Genomic DNA, 20,638 nt, shown 5'->3' on the forward strand with positions numbered 1-20,638 from the left:
GGTTTTGGTTATTTAGTTTCTTCTTCCTTGCTTCGATTCTCGCATTTCATTGCAGTGAAATTTGATACCCGCCACTGAAGGATTGGGGATGAAATAGAGAGGCATCAAGGATGGGAAATATTTTTTCGTCTTGATTTAGTTTTTATTTCTCTGTTACCTTCTCCCTTTTTCTCTTGTTTTTTCTCTTTCGGTGCCGGGGGACAATTTCATTTGATGCATTTGTCCTAAACCGATGCCTTTTCCACATCTCGGGGCGGTCAGACCCGCTCTGTCCATCTGTTGCTGCTGATGATCATTAATGGGAACAGGCCGCGAGTTAAACGTTTCTCTGCAAACCGGAGAAAGACAAATAAAAAGAAAGACGTGTTTCTCCGGCCCAGGGGCAAAGTTACAATGGATGTTATTCAATAAAACTGTCCCCGTGAATTTGTCTGTGGACTTGATTGTAAAGCTTGCATTTTAAAAGTTACAAAAACCCGAAATAAATAAAGTAAATTACAAGAATTGAATCCATGATCATGACATTACGGCATACTCTTTGCAAATGAGCTAACCGGCGGTCCGAACGGCTGTTTAATTAATTGTTGTACCTGTATGCTGGTTGGTAGCGATTTCTGTGCTTGGACCCCGAAATCTCCCTGCTCCTCCATAGTTCCTTTTTTCTCACCATTTAGAAAATACTCTGATTTATCTTTCTCAGGTTTAAAGTGGATGACCTCGCTCTCCCCCACATTGAACTCTATTTGCCGCAGTTTTGCCCACTCACTTAATCGATTAATTCCCACTTTTCAACGTCCTGCTTCTATCCACATGACTTATTGCGCCACCAGAAGGCTGCGTGTTCAAATCACCGGGTAACCGTTACTTCTCGAGCTGATCGGATTCTGGATCGTTCCGGAATGAATGTTTCATCTGCTTTTTCTCAATAAACAGAACCTTGCTCAAAAGTCTGCTTCCCTGGTTCCCAAATTTCAGGAAGGCGTCTCATTCTGCCCTTGACTTTTGATCTTGACTTGCAATTGAAACTTTTGCAAAGAGGGAAATAAGTCGCCAAATCGCTCCACGTGAATCTGAAACGCTTTGGGAAGAAGTTCAGTGCAAACAATCAGGACTTTAAAGGCACCTCAATGACCTGCACTTTCATTGAATGAGTTTTGTTCGCCTCTCGGCTTTCATCTCACTGAAGTGAAGAGTGTGACCGCCTTGTATCTGTCAGCGTGTAAGTGACGAGTTTGGGGTGAGCACGGGTCGTCTTTATTTTTGAAATCTCACCAAGCAACAGGGAAAAGAAACTTCGAATCAAACTGTCCCTGTCAGTGATGAATTGAAGTGAATATCGCTCCAAGCAGATCTGGACAATGAGCAGCGCAGCCGCACAGGAGTCCCAAATCCACCCTCTCGCCACTCGGCAATCACAACTTTACTCCGGCCCAGTATCGCCACGCTGAAATCAAGTATTTCTCGAACACCTTTTTTTCAACATCATAGTTACTGGTTTAATAGTGAAGACTACCGTCCGCTTCACTGTAAGTGCAAGAAACAACTTTGTCGACAACGTGTCGTGTCACAGAGCTGCTCCTTGGACCTGCTCATTTCATCTCATCTCATTTTCAGCAAACCTGAATATTACTGGAATATAGAATGGCGAATCACAGCTCAAAAGGTCAATCCTCTCTACCACGAGGGGACTGAGTCTTCCAACATACGGTGGTTAATGGCAAGGTTGGCTTCATGTTCAGAAATAATACAGCACAGATTTTCACTCATGCAAGCTGCACACCCTTTATTTTGGAAAAGTAAACTGATAGTCAGACAGCTATTATATTAATCGCGGCAAGCTGAAGCTTTAGCTCGGTGAATTAGTCCTTCAGCAACTACAAAGTTGTGTTTCTGTGGCGCAATTGTTTTGCGCGTTCGGCTGTTAACGGAAAGGTTGTTGGTTCAAGCTCCACCCGGTGGACGCTGGGTCGTAACTTTCACCTGAACATTCAATGTCTCGCGTTTCCAGCATTCGAATGTGTGTCCTGTCTGAACGAAAATATACAGGTGAGGTGCCTGAGGATTGGAGGGTAGGAAATGTTGTGCCTTTGTTTAAGAAGGGCGGCAGGGAAAAGCCTGGGAACTACAGAACGGTGAGCCTGACATCTGTAGTGGGTAAGTTGTTAGAGGGTATTCTGAGAGACAGGATCGACAGGCAATTGGAGAGGCAGGGACTGATTAGGAACAGTCAGCATGGTTTTGTGAGTGGAAAATCATGTCTCACGAATTTGATTGAGTGTTTTGAAGGGGTAACCAAGAAGATAGATGAGGGCTGTGCAGTAGACGTGGGCTACATGGACTTTAGCAAAGCCTTTGACAAGGTACCGCATGGTAGGTTGTTACACAAGGTTAAATCTCACGGGATCCAAGGTGAGGTAGCCAATTGGATACAAAATTGGATTGACGACAGAAGACAGAGGGTGGTTGTCGAGGGTTGTTTTTCAAACTGGAGGCCTGTGTCCCGCGGTGTGCCTCAGGGATCGGTGCTGGGTCCGCTGTTATTTGTTATTTATATTGATGATTTGGATGAGAATTTAGGAGGCACGGTTAGTAAGTTTGCAGATGACACCAAGATTGGTGGCATTGTGGACAGTGAAGAAGGTTATCTAGGATTGCAACAGGATCTTGATAAATTGGGCCAGTGGGCCGATGAATGGCAGATGGAGTTTAATTTAGATAAATGTGAGGTGATGCATTTTGGGAGATCGAATCGGGCCAGGACCTACTCCGTTAATGGTAGGGCTTTGGGGAGAGTTATATAACAAAGAGATCTAGGAGTACAGGTTCATAGCTCCTTGAAAGTGGAGTCACAGGTGGATAGGGTGGTGAAGATGGCATTCAGCATGCTTGGTTTCATTGGTCAGAACATTGAATACAGGAGTTGGGATGTCTTGTTGAAATTGTACAAGACATTAGTAAGGCCACATTTGGAGTACTGTGTACAGTTCTGGTCACCCTATTATAGAAAGGATATTATTAAACTAGAAAGAGTGCAGAAAAGATTTACTAGGATGCTACAGGGACTTGATGGTTAGACTTATAAGGAGAGGTTGGATGGACTGAGACTTTTTTCCCTGGGGAGTAGGAGGTATAGGGGTGATCTTATAGAAGTCTATAAAATAATGAGGGGCATAGATAAGGTAGATAGTCAAAATCTTTTCCCAAAGGTAGGGGAGTCTATAACGAGGGGACATATATTTAAGGTGAGAGGGGAGAGATACAAAAGGATCCAGAGGGGCAATTTTTTCACTCAAAGGGTGGTGAGTGTCTGGAACGAGCTGCCAGATGCAGTCGTAGAGGCGGGTACAATTTTGTCTCTTAAAAAGCATTTGGACAGTTACATGGGTAAGATGGGTATAGAGGGATATGGGCCAAGTGCAGGCAATTGGGACTAGCTGAGTGGTATAAACTGGGCGACATGGACATGTTGGGCCGAAGGGCCTGTTTCCATGTTGTAAACTTCTATGATTCTATGAATCAATGCCGTGAACATTGCCAGCTGAGTGCGTCTAATTTTCCACCATTTAATCTGCTGTCTGAAAAATATTCAAAAAAAACGAAATTGGCTCGAAAGAATTCGGATTACTTCTTGTTTCCACAATGAATGACACTCCCTTTATTTTGGAAAAGTAAAATGGCATTCACATTCCGACAGGTTTCAGTTGATTTGTGAGAGATCTTCAAAGGATCAATCTCCGGTTAAGGCGGCCTTTTTATCTCTCTCTCTCTGTTGGCAGAATCCAAAATGAAATTGGAGCTCGACGAATCAGGCAAGAAATCAGGAATCACTTTCGCAAACAAAATACGGCCGGAAGCTGGAACTCTCTCATCCCAAAGGATGTGGATTGAGGCTCAAATCAAATTTTCAAGTCTGATATTGATAGATCTTTTTCTGGTTCGGTTACCAAGGGACGTGAGTCAAAGGCGGGGAAACAGAGATGAATTACTGATCACCTCATGATCCAATTGAATGGGACAGCAGGCTCGAGGGGCTGAATGGACTTCTCCTCTGCCGGTGTTACACTCCGGCTCAGTGCGGGGCTGGACGACTGGTAAGAGGCATCAGACTTGACTCCAGAATGAAAATCGGGTGTTCAGATCAACCCACCTTGGGATTGTCGAACAAACTGAACCCCGACAGCAACGTCACCACCTGCCTCTCTGCAATAATAGGATGAGAAGGAGCCCTGCCGCTGGCCCGGCGAGCTCAGTCGGTAAAGCACGAAATTCCTAACCTCAGGGTATTGGGATTAAAACAAATATTGTGGATTTTGAGTTCGATTTTTCACAGTGGGTGATGAAAGGTTCAAAGTGTAACCTCATCTCCAGTTCAAGAAATCCAGTTATATAAACAGACACAACACTGAGCTGTGTGAAAGGAAACCGTGAGCGTTGCCAAATATCCAGTCCCTCCTGATACTATCTTCTCATTCCCTCCACACGGGACACGCCCGATACCGTTTCAATAGGTTTCATTTTTGCTGTTATTAAAAATGTTGATAGTTAGGATGTGTAATATTTAGAAGATGGCAACTCTGGATCCATTCGCCTCTCTGATACCTCCTGATACCCATTTAACCTCCTTGATTCTCCCTGATCTCCTTATCTTCTCTGATACCCTCAGAGAGTCCATTATCCTCTTTCAACCTTGTCAGCGCCCTTTACACTCTCTGATACCCGCAGTCCTCACCCACTGATACGCCCTGAGAGTCATTACACTCTCTGATACCCTTTGGCAGTCCTTGCCCTCTGTGAGATCTCAATATGCTCTCTGATACCCTCTGACTGCCCGCTCCCGTCTCTGAGCCTCCTTGCACGCTCTGATGCCCAATCACTGTCCCTTCCCCTCTCTGAGGTGCCCTTGACCCAATGGATCGCCACTAAGAAGCGATTAGACGCCCTGAGGCCTTCTCAGAACCCATTACCGTCCCTGCTATCAAAGTGCGGTGTAACTTCACAGGTGGATCTACCGCTCTGTGTTAAGGATGAGATCCAGAGTTTGATCGGTCGCTGCTGCTTCCTCCTCTGAGAGCTCTATCGGCGGACGGTACCGATCTTCCTCCCACAAACTGGGTGTGGATGTATGAGTGCGCTGTTGATTTATAAACTTTGGTAGTTTACGTATGACAGCGATGTTTATATATGAACTGTGGGTGTATCTCTATGAGTGCGATGTTTATATATGAACTGTGGGTGTATCTCTATGAGTATGATGTTAAAATATGAATTGTGGAATGAACAGAAGGGGCAATTCCTCCCGGCGTTATATTTTCTTCCATGACAATAACACAAAGTTAGGGTGCGCTGTAGAGCCGAAATAGCTCAGTTGGGAGAGCGTTAGACTGAATATCTGAATTGTCCTTGATTCAATCTTGAGTTTCGGTTGTTTCTTTGCTTCGATTCTCGGATTTATTTACAGTGAAATTTAATTCCCGCCACTGAAGGATTGGGGATTGAATAGAGAAACATCAAGGATGGGAAGTAATTCTATCGTTTGTATTTGGCTGTTATTTCTCTGTTACCTTCTGCCTTTTTCTCTTGGTTTTGTCTCTCTCGGTGCCAGTTGACTATTTGATTTGTCCGAAACTGATCCATTTTCTCCATCTTGGGGCGGTCAGACCCGCTCTGTCTGTCTGTTGCTGCTGATGATCATTAATGGGAACAGGCCGCGAGTCAAACGTTTATCTGCAAATTGGAGAAAGACAAATAAAAAGAAAGACGTGTTTATCCTGCCCAGGGGCAAAGTTACAACGGATGGAATTCAAAAACGGTCCCCGTGAATTTTTCTGTGGATTTTCTTTTTAAAGCTTCGATTTCAAAAGTTACAAAAACGGTAATAAATAAAGTAAATTACAAGAATCGAGTCCGTGATCATTATGTTACAGTATACTCTTCGCAAACGAGTTAACCGGCCGTACCAACGGCACATTAGGCTGTTTCATTAATTTTTGTACCTGCAGCGATTTCTGTACTTGGACCCCTAAATCTCTCTGCTCCTCCACAGCACCGAGTTTCTCACCATTTAGAAAATACTCTGATTTATCTTTCTTAGATTTAAAGTGTATGACCTCGGTCTCCCCCACATTGAACTCTATTTGCCACAGTTTTGTCCACAAACTTAATCTATCAATTCCCACTTTTCAATTTCCTGCTACCATCTGCATTACTTCCTGCGTCACCAGAAGGCTGCGTGTTCAAAACACGGGGTAACCGTTGCCTTTAGAGCTGATAGGATTCTGTATCGTTCCGGAATGAATGTTTCATCGGCTTTTTCTCAATAAACAGAACCTTGCTCTAAATTCTGGTTCTCTGGTTCTCAAATTTGAGCAAATCGTTTCATTTTGCCCTCGACTTTGTGTCTTGTGCTGCGGATGAAACTTTTGCAAAGAGGGAGAAGAAGTCCCCAAATCGCCCCACGTGTATCTCAAACGCTTTGGGAAGAAGTTCTGTGTAAACAATCAGGAATTTAAAGGCACCTCAATGACCTGCACTTTCATTGAATGACTTTTTATTCGCCATTGGAATCGACGAGAAATCGCTGTCGGCTTTCATCTCACGGAAGTGGAGAGTGTGGCCGCCTTGTATCGGTCAATGTGTTAGTGACGAGTTTGGGTTAAGCACGGGTCGCGTTTATTTCTGGAATCACACCAAGCACCGGGGAAAAGAAACTTAGAATCAAACTGTCCCTGTAAGTGATGAATTGAAGTGAATATCGCTCCAAACAGATCTGGACAATGTGCAGCGCAGCCGCACAGGAGTTCCAAATCGACCCTCTCGCCATTCGGCAATCGAATTAACTGAACTTGACTCTGGCCCGTGTCACCGCGCTGAAATCGAGTATTTCTCGGCCACATTTTTTCGTAACATAATAATTACTGGTTTAAGAGTGAAAATTTTCTTCCGCTTCACTGTCAGTGCAAGAGACAACATTTTAGACACCGTGTAGTGTCACAAACCTGCTGGTTTGTCCTGCTCAATTAATCTCATCTCATTTTCAGCAAACCTGAATATTACTGGAACAGAGAATGGCGAATCACAGCTCAGAAATCAATCCTCTCTACTACGAGGGGACTGAGTCTTTCAACATTCAGGTGTTTAATGGCAAGGTAAGTTTAATTTTCAGAAATAATACAGCACAGATTTTCACTCGTGCAAGCTGCACACCCTTTATTTTCAAAAAGTAAACTGATTGGAAGAAAGCTGTTACATTGAGCGCGGCAACCTGAAGCTTCAGCTCTGTGAATTCGTCCTTGCGCAATAGCAAACTCTGTCTCTGTGGCGCAATTGGTTAGCGCGTTCTGGCAGTCAACTAAAAAGTTGGTGCTTCGAACTCAGCCGGGGACGCTAGAGCAACCTTTTACCTTAACATTCATTGTCTCGCATTTCTTGGGTTCGAATGTGTGTCTTATCTGCCAGAAAATGTACCGTAAACATTGCCAGCTTAGTGCGTCTGATTTTCCACCATTTATTCTGCGGTTGGATAACAGGCATCTGAAAAATATCCAAAAAAACGAGATTGGCTTGAACGAAGTCGGAATACTTCTTGACAGAGAAGCTTCGAAGGTTGCAGGCGAGCTCCTTCAGACTGAATCACACTGACATGGATATTTCTACAGTGAGCGACATCAGACTGTTTCCACAATGAATGTCACTCCCTTTATTTTGGAGAAGTGAAATGGTATTCACATTCCGACAGTTTTCAGTTGCTTTGTGAGAGATCGTTAAAGGATCAATCTCCGGTTAAGGCGGCCTTTTTCTCTCTCTCTGTTTGCCGAATCCAAAATGAAATTGGAGCTGGACTCTTCATGCAAGAAATCAGGAATCACTTTAGCAAACAAAATACAGCCGAAAGCTGGAAATCTCTCATCCCAAAGGATGTGGATTGTGGCTCAAATCAAATTTTCAAATCTGATATTGATAGATCTTTTTCCGTTTCGATTACCAAGGGATATGAGTCCAAGGCGGGGAAACAGACATGAATTACTGATCATCTCATGATCAAATTGAATGAGACAGCAGGTTCGAGGGGCTGAATGGTCTTCTCCTGTCCCGATGTTCCTCTCCTGCTCAGCGCGGGGCTGGACGACTGGTAAAAGGCATCAGATTGACTCGAGAATGAGAAGTGGGTGTTCAGATTCAGCCACCTTGGGATTGTCGGACAAACTGAACCCCAACACCAACGTCACCACCTGCCTCTCTGCAATAATAGGATGAGAAGGAGCCCTGTCGCTGGCCCGGCTCGATCAGTCGGTAAAGCACGAAATTCCTCATCTCAGGGTCGTGGGTTTAAACCACAGCTTGGGCGTTTTGTTTTCTATTTTTCACAGTGGGTGATGAAAGGTTCAAAGTGCAACCTCTTATCTCCAGTTCACGAAATCCAGTTATATAAACAGACAAAACACTGAGCTGTGTGAAAGGAAACCGTGAGCGTTGCCAAATATCCAGCCCCTCCCGGTACTATCTTCTCATTCCCTCCACATGGGACACGACAGATACCGTTTCAATAGTTTTCATTTTTGCTGTTATTAAAAATGTTGATGGTTAGGAAGTGTAATATTTAGAAGATGCCAATTCTGGATCCATTCGCCTCTCTGATACCTCCTGAGCCCACCTTACCCTCTTTGATTCTCCATGAGCTGCTCATCTTCTGTGATATCCTCAGAGAGCCCATGATCCTCTTTGAACCATATCAGCGCCCTTTACACTCTCTGGTCCCCGCTGAGTGCCCCTCACCCACTGACACGCCCTGAGCGTCCTTACACTCTCTGATACCCTCTGGCAGTCCTTCCCCTCTGCGAGATCTGAATATACTCTCTGATACCCTCTGAATGCCCGCTCCCCTCTCTGAGATGCCCTTGCCCCAATGGATCGCCACTAAGAAGCGATTAGACCCCCCGATGCCTTGTCAGAACACATTACCGTCCCTGCTTTCAAAGTGCAGTGTAACTTCACAGGTGGATCTACCGGTCTGTGTTAAGAATGAGATCCAGATTTGTTCGGTCGCTGTTGCTTCCGCCTCTCCCACTCTGAGAGCTCTATTGGCAGTCGGTACTGATCTTCCTCCTATAAACTGGGTGTGGATCTATGAGTGCGCTGCTGATTGATAAACTTTGGGAGTTTATGTATGACAGCGATGCTTATGTATGCTCTGTGGGTGTGTATATATGAGTGCAATGTTTATATATGAACTGTGGAATGAACAGGAGGGGCAATTCCTCCTGGGGCTATATTTACTTCCACGACAATAACACGAAATAAACGATGGATGTGGATCCGAAATAGCTCAGTTGGGAGAGTGTTAAGGTCCTTAGTTCAATCCCGTGTTTCGGCAGTTTATGGTTGTTTAGTATCTCCTTCCTTGCTTCGATTCTCGCATTTATTTTTAGTAAAATTTGATACCCGACACTGAAGGATTGGGGATGGAATAGAAAGGCATCAAGGATGGGAAATATTTCTATCGTCTCTATGTAGTTTTTATTTCTGTTACCTTCTGCCTTTTTCTCTTGGTTTTGTCTCTCTCGTGCCGGGTGATATTTGATTTGATGCATTTGTTCTAAACTGATCCCTTTTCCACATCTCGGGGCGGTCAGACCCGCTCTGTCTGTCTGTTGCTGCTGATGATCATTAATGGGAACAGGCCGCGAGTTAAACGTTTATCTGCAAACCGGAGAAAGACAAAAAAAGACTTGTTTCTCCGACCCGAGCGCAAAGTTGCAATGGATGTAATTCAAAAAAAACTGTCCCCGTGAATTTGTCTGTGGTTTTTTTTGTAAAGCTTCGATTTTAAAAGTTACAAAAACCCGAAATAAATGAAGTAAATTACAAGAATCGAATCCGTGATCATGACATTACGGTATACTCGATGCAAATGAGCTAACCGGCCCTACTAACGGCACATTCGGTTATTTAATTATTTTTTTACCTGTACGCTGGCTGGTAGCGGTTTCTGGACATGGCCCTCTAAATCTCTCTACTCGTCCACAGTTCCGAGATTCTCACCACTTTAGAAAATAATCTGATTTATCTTTCTCAGATTTACAGTGCATGACCTCGCTCTCCCCCACATTGAACTCTATTTGCCGCAGTTTTGCCCACTCACTTCATCTATCAATTCCCACTTTTCAACTTCCGGTTTTTAAGCTACATTACTTATTGTGCCACCGGAAGGCTGCGTGTATAAATCATGGGTAACCGTTAATTTTAGAGCTGATAGGATTCTGGATCGTTCCGGAATTAATGTTTTATCTGCTTTTTCACAATTAACAGAACCTTGCTCTGAAGTCTGCTTCCCGAGTTCTCAAATTTCAGGAAGGCGTCTCATTCTGCCCTCGACTTTTGATCTTGACCTGCAGTTGAAACTTTTGCAAAGAGGGAAAAGATGTCCCCAAATCGCTCCATGTGAATCTTAAACGCTTTGGGATGAAGTTCAGTTCAAACAATCAGGACTTTAAAGGCCCCTCAATGACCTGCACTTTCATTGAATGAGTTTTGTTCGTCATTGCATTCGACCCTGAAATCGCTCTCCGCTTTCATCTCACTGAAGTGAAGAGTGTGACGGCATCAGACTAACTCCAGAAAAAAAAACGGGTGTTCAGAAGGAGATACCCTGAGATTGTGGAACGAACTGAACTCCTGCAGCAAAGCCAACAGTTGTCTCTCTGCTGAATAGGATGGGAAGAATTTTGGTCGTCGGCCCGGCTCGCTCAGTCTGTAGCGCATGAGACTCTTAATCTTAAGGTCGTGGGTTCGAGCCCCACTTTGGGCGATTTGTGTTCTATTTTTCACACTGAGTGATAAAAGTTTCAAAGTGCAACCCCTTTTCTCCAGTGATATCACCAGACACAACCCTGAGCTGTATGAAAGGAAACCGTGAGCCTTGCCAATTATCCACTCCCTCCTGATTCTACCTTCTCGTTCCCTCCACATGGGACATGGACAGGTTATCGGTTCAGTCCGCTTAATTTTTTGCCGTTATTAAAAATGTTGAAGGTTAGAAAATGTAATATTAAGAAGATGCCAACTCTGGATCCATTCGCCTCTCTGATACCTCCTGAGCCCACCTTACCCTCTTTGGTTCACCCTGAGCTCCTTATCTTCTCTGATACGCTCTGTCTCTTACCTTCTCCGATACCGTCAGTGAGTCCATGATCCTCTTTGAAACTTGTCAGCGCCATTTACCTGCTCTGATGCCCACTGAGTGCCCCTGACACAGATACGTCCTGAGCCCCCTTACACTCTCCCATACTCGGCAGTCCTTCCCCTCTCTCAGATCTTAATACACGCTCTGATGCCATCTGACTGTCCCTTCCTCTCTCTGAGCCCCCTTACACTCTCTGATGCCATCTGACTGTCCCTTCCCCTCTCTGACATCCCCTTGGCCCGATCGATCGCCACTAAGAACCCATTACCTTCACTGATACAAAAATGCGATGTAATTTCACAGGTGGATCTACCGGTCTGTCTTAAGGATGAGATCCAGAGTTTGTTCGCTCGCTGCTACTTCCGCCTTTCCCACTCTGAGAGCTGTATCGGCGGTCGGTACCGAACTTCCTCCTATAAACTGGGTGTGGATGTATGAGTGCGCTGCTGATTTATAAACTGTGGGAGTTTATATATGAGAACGATGTTTATATGTGAAGTCTGGGTGTTTATATATGAGTGCGATATTTATATATGAACTGCAGGTGTGTATATCTGATTGCTATGTCAATATATATGAACTGTGGGTGCGTGTATGAGTGCGGTGTTTATAAACGAACTGTGGGGTTTTATATATGAGTGCGGTGTTTATATATGAACTGTGGTTGGGTGTATGTGAGTGCGATGTTTATATATGAAGTGCGGTAATGAACAGGAAGAGCAAGGCGTCGCGGCGGTGATATTTTCTTGCAGGACAATGAGGCAAAGTTGAATTTGCTGTTGGGTCAAAATCTCTGAGTTGGAATTGCGTTAAACTGAAGATCTAAAGGTTGTTCATTCAATCCCGGGTTTCGGCAGTTTTTGATTATTTGGTTTCTTCTTCTTTGGGTCGATTCTCGCATTTATTTAAAGTGAAATTTGATTCCCGCCACTGAAGGATCGGGGATTGAATAGAGAGACATCAAGGATGGGAAATATTTCTATCGACTTGATTTAGTTTTAATTTCTCGATTCCCTTCTATCTTTTTCTCTTGGTTTTCTCTCTCTCGGTGCCGGGTGATTATTTGATTTGATTCACTTCTCCAAAGCCGATGCCTTTTCCACATCTCGGGGCGGTCAGACCCGCTCTGTTTGTCTGTTGCTGCTGATGATCATTAACGGGAACAGGCCGCGAGTTAAACGTTTCTCTGCAAACCGGAGAAAGATAAATAAATAGAAAGACGTGTTTCTCCGGCCCAGGGGTAAAAGCTACGATGGGTGTTATTCCAAAAATTGTCCCCGTGACTTAGTCTGTGGATCTGTTTGTAAAGCTTGGATTTTAGAAGTCATATAAACACGAACCAAAGCCCTTTCTCAGCCCATACAGGAATCAAACCGCGATCGGGATATTATGACACTTCTAAGCAAACGAACGAACCGTTGCTAACATCCCATTAACGATTTTCAATCGTTTTTGTACCTTTCGTGGTTGGTAGCGGTTTCTGTGCACGGACCCCGAAATCTCTCTGCTCCTCCACAGTTCCCAGCTTCTCACCATTTATCTTTTTTCGATTTAAATGGATGACTTCGCTCTCCCACACATTGACCTCCATTTGCCGCAGTTTTGGCCACTCACTTAATCTATCAATTCACACTTTTCAACTTCCTGCTTCTATCTGCATTACTTATTGCTCCCCCAGAAGGCTGCAAGTTCAAATCCCGCCGGGGTAACAGTTGCTTTTTGAGCTGATAGCATTCTGGATCTTTCCAAAATAATTTTTTTATTTTCTTTTTCTCAACAAACAGAACCTTACTCTAAAGTTTGCTTTCTTTGTTCCCCGGTTTCAGGGAGGTGTCTCATTCTGCCCTCGACTTTTGATCTCGAACTGCGGTTGAAACTTTCGCGAAGAGGGAGAAGTCCCCAAATCGCTCGACCTGAATCTCCAACGCTTTGGGAAGAAGTTCAGTGCAAACAATCAGGAATTTAAAGGCACCTCAATGACCTGCACTTTCATTGAATGAGTTTTCTTCGCCATTACATTCAACCGTGAAATCGCTCTCCGCTTTCATCTCACTGAAGTGAAGAGTGTGGCCGCCTTGTATCTGTCAGTGTGTCAGTGACGAGTTTGGGGTCGGTATGGGTCGCTTTCAATTTTGAAATCTCACCAAGCACCAGAAAAAAGAAACTTGAAATCAAACTGTCCCTGTAAGTGATGAATTGAATGAATATCGCTCGAAGCAGATCTGGACAATGCGCAGTGCAGCCTCACGGGAGTTCCAAATCCACCCTCTCACCACTCGACAATCACAATTTTACTCTGGCCCAGTGTCACCGCGCTGAAATCAAGTCTTTCTCGGCCACATATTTTCTGAACATCATAGTGACTGGTTTAAGAGTGAAAACTGCCGTCCGCTTCACTGTAAGTGCAAGAGACAACTTTGTAGATACCGTGTAGTATCACAGACGTGCTCGTTGGACCTGCTCATTTCATCTCATCTCATTTTCTGCAAACCGAAACATTACTGGAATAGAGAATGGTGAATCACAGCGCGAAAAATCAATCCTCTCTACTACTGGGTGACTGAGTCTTCCAACATACAGGCATTTCGGGGCAAGGGGAGTTTGATGTTCAGAAATAAGACAGCACCGATTTTCAATCGTGCAAGCTGCACACCCTTTATTTTGGAAAAGTAAACTGATGGGAAGACAGCTGTTACATCGATCGTTTCAAGCTGAAACGTTAGCTCGGTGAATTAGTGGTTCAGGAAACCAAACGTCGTGTCTCTGTGGTCCAATTGGTAAGCGCGTTCGGCTCTTAACTGAAAATGTTGGTTTGAGCCCACCCGGGGATGACAGGGAGTTTTTACTTTAACATTCGTTGTTTCGCATTTCCAGGTTTCGAATGTGTGTTCTGTTTGCATGAAAATGTACCGTAAACATTGCCAGCTGAGCGCGGCTGATATTCCACCATTTAATCTGCCCCAGATAACAGGTATCTGAGGCCCAGTTTTGAGCTTCCACGGTCTGTTCACACAACAGGTTGGATGGTGTCCTCAGTGCGAAAACGGGAGTTCGTCTCCACGAGAACTGTGCGGTGGTCACTCCCACCAATACTGTCATGTACAGATGCATTTCCGACAGGTAGATTTGTGAGGACGAGGTCAAGTAAATTTTTCCCCTCGTGTTGGTTCGCTCACCATCTGCTGCAGGCCCAGTCTGGCAGCTTTGTCCTTCAGGACTCGGCCAGTAGTCGTGCTACCAAGCCACTCTTGGTGATGGACATTGAAGTCCCCCACTCAGAGTACCTTCTGTGGCCCTTGCTACCCTCAGCGCTTTCTCCGAGTGGTGCTCAACATGGAGGAGGACTGATTCATCAGCTGAGGGAGGGCGGTTGGTGGTAATCAGCAGGAGGTTTCCTTGCTCATGTTTGACCTGATGCCATGAGATTGGCATTTGGTCCAGAGTCAATGTTGAGGACTGCCAGGGCCATTCCCTCCTGACTGTATATCACTGCACCGCCACCTCTGGTTTGTCTGTCCTGCCAGTGGGACAGCACATACTCAGGGATTGTGATGGAAGAGTCACGGACCTCTGCTGAAAGGCATGATTCAGTGAGTATGGCTATGTCAGGCTGTTGCTTGACTGCTCTCCCAATTTTGGCACTGGTCCCCAGATTTTAGTGAGGAGGACTTTGCAGGGTCAACTGGGCTTGGGTGCCTTTTTCATGTCCAGTTTTATTCTGAGTATGACTTTTTCTAAACGAGTTTTTACAACTGAATGGCTTGCAAGGCCATTTCAGAGGGCAATTACGAATCAACCACATTGCTGTGGGCCTGAAGTCACATCATAGGCCAACCGGGTAAGTACGGCAGGTTTCCTTCTCTGAAGGACATTAGTGAACCAGATGGGTTTTATTTATGACAATCCGGTCGTTTCATCGCCAGCATTACTGATAGTAGTATTTTAATTCCAGATTTTAATTAATTAATTGAATTTAAATTCCCCAGCTGCCGTGGCAGAATTTGAACTTATGACACGTCGATTATTCGTCCAGGCCTGCTGGATTACAAGTTCAGTAACATAACCACTAATGCTACCGTACTGTATCTGGAAAATAACATATTGATTTGACTCTGTTTATTAATTAGTATTTTAAAAAAACCGCATTCCCACGGGTCACACTGAGATGGGGCCTATTTTTTATCAACTATTAAAGGTGACGTTGGGTCCAAGAAATAAAAGTGACTAAAAAAGCAAAATAGAAACTAATAATGTGATGTGGTTCCAGTTTCTTTTAATTTTGTGATGAAGAAATAAAGGTGTCAAGGGGGAAAAAAGCAACAATTTCAATGCAACCAAACAAAAAGTCCGGGGGCGAATTGTGGAGCTGTCGTTGGACCCAGTCTCACCTTTTTTTTCTTCTTTTTTTGTCGTTTGACCCAGTCTCACCTTTTTTCTTCCATTAAAAACAGGCCCATCTCCGTGTGAGCCGTGCGAATGCTGGTTTATGTTCTGGAGCCCGTGGGCCTCGGACTGTGCCTCAGGCTGATTGGAACAGACAATTACTGCCAGTTAACAGCACTGCGATAAAAAGAGGGAGTCGGCTTTCTACTCTCACTTACCTGGGAGGTTTTGTTTGTTATAATGGAGGGTTCGGGGATTCTTGGTTTGTTACTTGTTGTAATCTGTTCAGCTCAGCTGCCCTCTCTCCTTTTCCCCGCCGATAAATGTTGGCTGTCTCCCCAAAACCGCAAAGACTGCGGATTTCCGGGAATTGAAGCCAGTGAGTGTGTGCAGAGAGGCTGCTGCTTTGATGCGGGGAACCGGGATGCACCGCCGTGTTTCTATTCACTGGACAATCTTCCAGGTGGGTGTATTCTCAGTCCGTTTATGTTCTGGGCCAGGACTTTCCAGGTTCACCCGCAATCTAGCTGTACTAGGGGGTTTCCCTGGACAGTTTCCTCTTTCTCCTTCCTGTCATACAACGTCAGTTGGAATTTCAAACCTTTCCAGTCCGGAGAGTGGAAATGGTGGTGTGATTGAGAGTCTCTAATCCCGCAGACTATAATTGATTGTGGGATTGGGGGCTGGTAATCAAACAGAAAGGGAAATAGTTAATCGGCCTTTGACACAATAGCTGCAGTTAAAATCATTCCACCGTTGCTCGGTGACTTGGGACTCACACTGGTTGAATTCTGCCACGTGTAATTGTCCAGGTAGTTGGGGCAGGGAGGGGCAGAGTGAATGAGCCCCGGCCCCTGCTGCCACTGACCATTTGAATTTGATATTTAATTTCTATCGGCGATGCGAGCAATTTAAATCCAAGCAGCGTCGTGACGAGCTGTAATTGGTCAACTGGTTTCCATTAGACAGATAAGGGGACGGGTTAGAAACTGAAACATGGATGGGGCTTGTCCCCTTCCCTGTAACGGTTCCCTTGACCCTCCCCGTGGGTCAACTAACCGCCTTTCATTGACTCTTGCAGTCTGCACCAAGGATGGGCAGGTCCTCATCGCTATCTCCAAGGATTTGACGCTGCCTCCTGTCAACCTGACAACCGTCCATTTGAAGGATGGAGACGGAGCTGAATGCAGTCCGACCGTGGCCTCTGCAGACACTGCTCTTTCAGTTCGCAGTCACTGAATGTGGTGCTACTCAGCGGGTAGGTATTGCGAGCTGGGAGTCCCGTCAATGGCTCAGTTCGGGACTGATGGTCTTCTGTCTCTTGTAGCTGGACGGCGTGAACATCCTGTATGAAACGGATGTGTTGGGTGAGTTTGAGATCTTGGATGGCGCTTTGGGATCGGTGACCCGGGACACCCCTTTCGGGTGAGAATAGGAGCACATTCAGGGGGTAGAGACAGTGAGGAGCTGAATTCTCCAGCCGTGTCCGTTCTCTTGCAGGCTCCATGTCCAGTGCAGTTACAAGGGAAGCCAGGAGTCTGATCTGCAGGTGAAGCCCAGAGTTTACACCCTTTCTCCACCACTGCCTGCCACTGAGGCCGGGATCCTGCTTCTGGAGCTGAGAATAGCGAGAGGTAACGAGTGCTCGCTGACAGTAGTGTCCAACTTCAGGCTCTCCAAATAGTGCCCACCCTTCATTTTTCTCTTTTCAGATGGTGATTACCGGAGCTGGTATGTGGCCAGTGACTACCCGATCCTGAGTGTGCTCCGGGACCCCGTGTTTGTGGAGGTTCGTGTTCTGAACCGGAACGATCCGTCCCTTGTGCTGCTGCTCAATGACTGCTGGGCGACCCCCACCCCCGAGCCGTATTCGGGGCTCCGATGGGACCTCCTGGTGGAGAGGTCAGGGAGCGAGTGAGGGGGCTTGAGGCAGTGTGGGGATTGGGGAGGGGGCGATATGGGCGGGGATTAATACAGAAATCGTTACTTCAGTCCGGGTTAGTGATTGGGGAAATATTCCTTCGAAGTTGCTATTTTGTTCCAGACGCTGGTATAATTGGTTTCATGTCAACCTATAACCGTGTGACTCCCCCTCTGTCTCTGTTCCAGGTGCCCCTTTGCTGATGATAACTACAAAACCCGCTAATCCCGGTAAACGCTGCTTCCCATTTGCTGTTCCCAACTCACCATAATCGTTTTGTAGTCAGCACTTTCGCTTTCTGGGACCGAGTTTCGGGCCGGGCTCTGACCGGGGAGGTGAGTTTCCTTCATTGCTTCTTTCCCGGTCACTTGGTATCACTGTTCCCTGGGCTTAATAAGTGAGCAGGCCCCTGTTGGTCGGTTAGCTGTAGAAGCATTGATCTCCTGACTGGGAGCTGTGGGATTGACCATACCGCACTGTCTCTTTGCAGGTTTATTTCCACTGCAGTGCTGAGGTTTGCTACCCTTCCACTCGAGAGAACTGCACGGCTCCCTGCAGCCCCAGTATGTACCTGTGATCTGAATAGAAACTAAACGCTGATGGGGAGGGTTGGGTGTGGGACATCTGGACATGGGGCTCCCTCAGCAAGAGGCCGAACACTGGGCACAGGGTTAATGTCCCGAATCTGGCGGGTCTGGGAACTTGTCCATTTCCATTCTTGCAGGTTTCCATTCGAATAGCAATCTAGGTCAGCGGGTCTGAGCACATCTTGCACCAGGTCAGTAATTGTGAGGGATGCTCTGATCCTTGAGCTGGGATGAATGAGGTATTTTTGGTTCCTTGCTACTTGCCCGGATGCTGAGCTGCCCGACTTGCCGACCCCTGAGGAGCAGAATCCTCCAATTGTTGGCACGAGTGTGTTCCACATCCGGTTCGGAATAGTCCACCCTTGGCCTTGGAGAACATTAAACCAGCAGCTTACTATCATCATTCTGACACTTGGAATTCAGGGTGGAACCGAACGGATGTCCCGGGGCCGAACACCTGGCCAATTGAGTGTCTCATAAAACTTCGGGTCAAAGTAGTGCATCAAACAGTGTCTCCTTCACCAGGAGACCAGACTGGCCATTGTGGCAGCAGCGATTGCGCACTCTGCTCAGTTGGCACGTCCTTCTGAGAATCCGGATGGAATTATAGCCGGAACTGCGATCTCCAAACTCTGTCCGGTACCCAGGGCCCTGATGTGTATTGCATAAGGCCATCTGATTCAGGATTTCCAGACAGATGAAGATTTAATCATTAACCATGAACTCTTGTCTCTTCCTCTCCTTCGCCCCAGAGAGGCGAAGAAGTGCCGATGACCAGTCTGGGGTATTGGTGACCGCTGATGGACCCATCCTTTTCCTGGAAGATGAGGCGAGATTGGCTGCTCTGATCCACCAGGACGAGAAAGGTAAAGCAGGGAGCTCCAACCGTGTCTCGTGATGGAGTAACTGGTGCCCATCTAACCCTGGCTTCTCCCCACAGATACTGCTGTTGATTCCCCCTTCCGTGTTCCTGGATTAGCGGTTGGGGTAGCGCTGCTCTCCGTGGCCCTGTTGGTCGGGACTGTTGCTATATGGAAAATGGAGAAGGGCCGCAGTATGGGCTCCGAGTGCAGCTCCATGGAACTGTAGATGTCTGTTGGATAATAAAATCCTGTTATTGATGATTCTGGTCTCGTGTTACCTTCCAAATGCTCGCTGGGTTGTACTCTTTGCAGTGAGTTAACTTGATGTCTGGTTTGAGAATTGTTTTGCTGCAGCCAACAATTGCAACATCCCCAATTCGGAATGAGATCCGGGTCAAAGCTGTGGTGGGTTTGTCGTAAAATGGTGTCGGGAAGGAATGACTAGTTCCCTTGCCTCTAACTCTGATCCTGTGGGTTGGGCCTGGGCCCATATCTCTGGAATTGCCTCTTCCCTGAGGGCATCGATTGACCAGTTTGCCCAGCAGGGAGAATGTTGGGCTCTCTCCTTGCACGACCACTGGCTGCTGGTCGCTCAGGCTACAGGAACAGGAGCACAGACGAGATGATTGCGTGGCTACAGGGATGGTGTAGGAGGGAGGGAGGAATTTAAATTCCTGAGCCTTTGGGACCGGTTCTGCGGAAGATGGGATGGGTAACACCGGACCAGGACCGATGTCCTCATGGGGGCTGTTTGCGAGTGCTGTTGGGAAGGTTAAAACTAGAATGGCAGGGGGATGGGAACCAGAGCAGGAAGACGGAGGAGGGGGAAGCAATAATAGAAACAAGACAGAACGGGAAGAAGCAACAGTGGCAGGCAGAGAAAACATGGTGATAAACAAATAGGTCCATAGTGCAAAATAATACTAAGCTGACTAGCAATCTTGAACAGTCTAAAGGTGTTAATGTGCGGATCATTTGCAATAAGGTCGATGAATTTACAGCTCAGATAGATATTAACGGGTCTGATATAGTTGCGATTATAGAGACTGCCAGGGGTATTCAATATTTAGAAAGGACAGGCCAAAATTGAAAGGAGGTGGGGTAGCGTTGTTAGTAAAGGAGGAAATCAATGCAATAGTGAGTAAGGATATTGGCTCGGAAAATCACGATGTGGAATCTGTATGGATGGAGTTAACACCAAGGGGCAGAAAACGTTGGTTGGGGTTGTCTATTGGCCCCAAACAGTAGTGGAGATGTAGGGGAGGGCATTAAACAGGAAATTAGAGACACAGGCAAGAAAGGTTAAACCATAATCAGACTTAAATTTACATACAGCTTGGTCGAACCAAACTAGCAATAATAAAGTGGGGGAGGAATTCCTGGAGTCTAGAAATAAATCATGTACACTCATACATTGAGGAACCAACTAGCGAAAAGGCGATCCTAGATTGGGTATTGTGCGATGAGAAAGGATTGATTAACAATCTTGTGCGGGCTCCCTTAGGGAAGAGCGACCATTACATGATAGAATTCCTCATTAAGATGGAGGGTGAAGTAGTTAAATCCGAAACTAGGGTGCTGAATCTAAATGAAGGAAATTAAGAAAGTGAGTTGGCTAGGATAGATTGGAGAACTTGACAAAGGGATGACGGTGGATAGGCAATAGCTAATATATAATGAACATGTGGAGAAATGATAACAATTA

At 45.8% G+C, this 20,638-nt stretch overlaps 1 pseudogene; it reads left to right on the forward strand.

The window, feature by feature from the left end:
* The first annotated feature begins 9,123 nt into the window (after nt 1-9,123).
* On the forward strand, nt 9,124-19,163 carry LOC137318785 (zona pellucida sperm-binding protein 4-like; annotated as a pseudogene).
* The last annotated feature ends 1,475 nt before the right edge of the window (nt 19,164-20,638 follow it).

Source organism: Heptranchias perlo, unplaced genomic scaffold, assembly GCF_035084215.1.
Source record: "Heptranchias perlo isolate sHepPer1 unplaced genomic scaffold, sHepPer1.hap1 HAP1_SCAFFOLD_73, whole genome shotgun sequence".
Lineage (NCBI taxonomy): Eukaryota > Metazoa > Chordata > Chondrichthyes > Hexanchiformes > Hexanchidae > Heptranchias > Heptranchias perlo.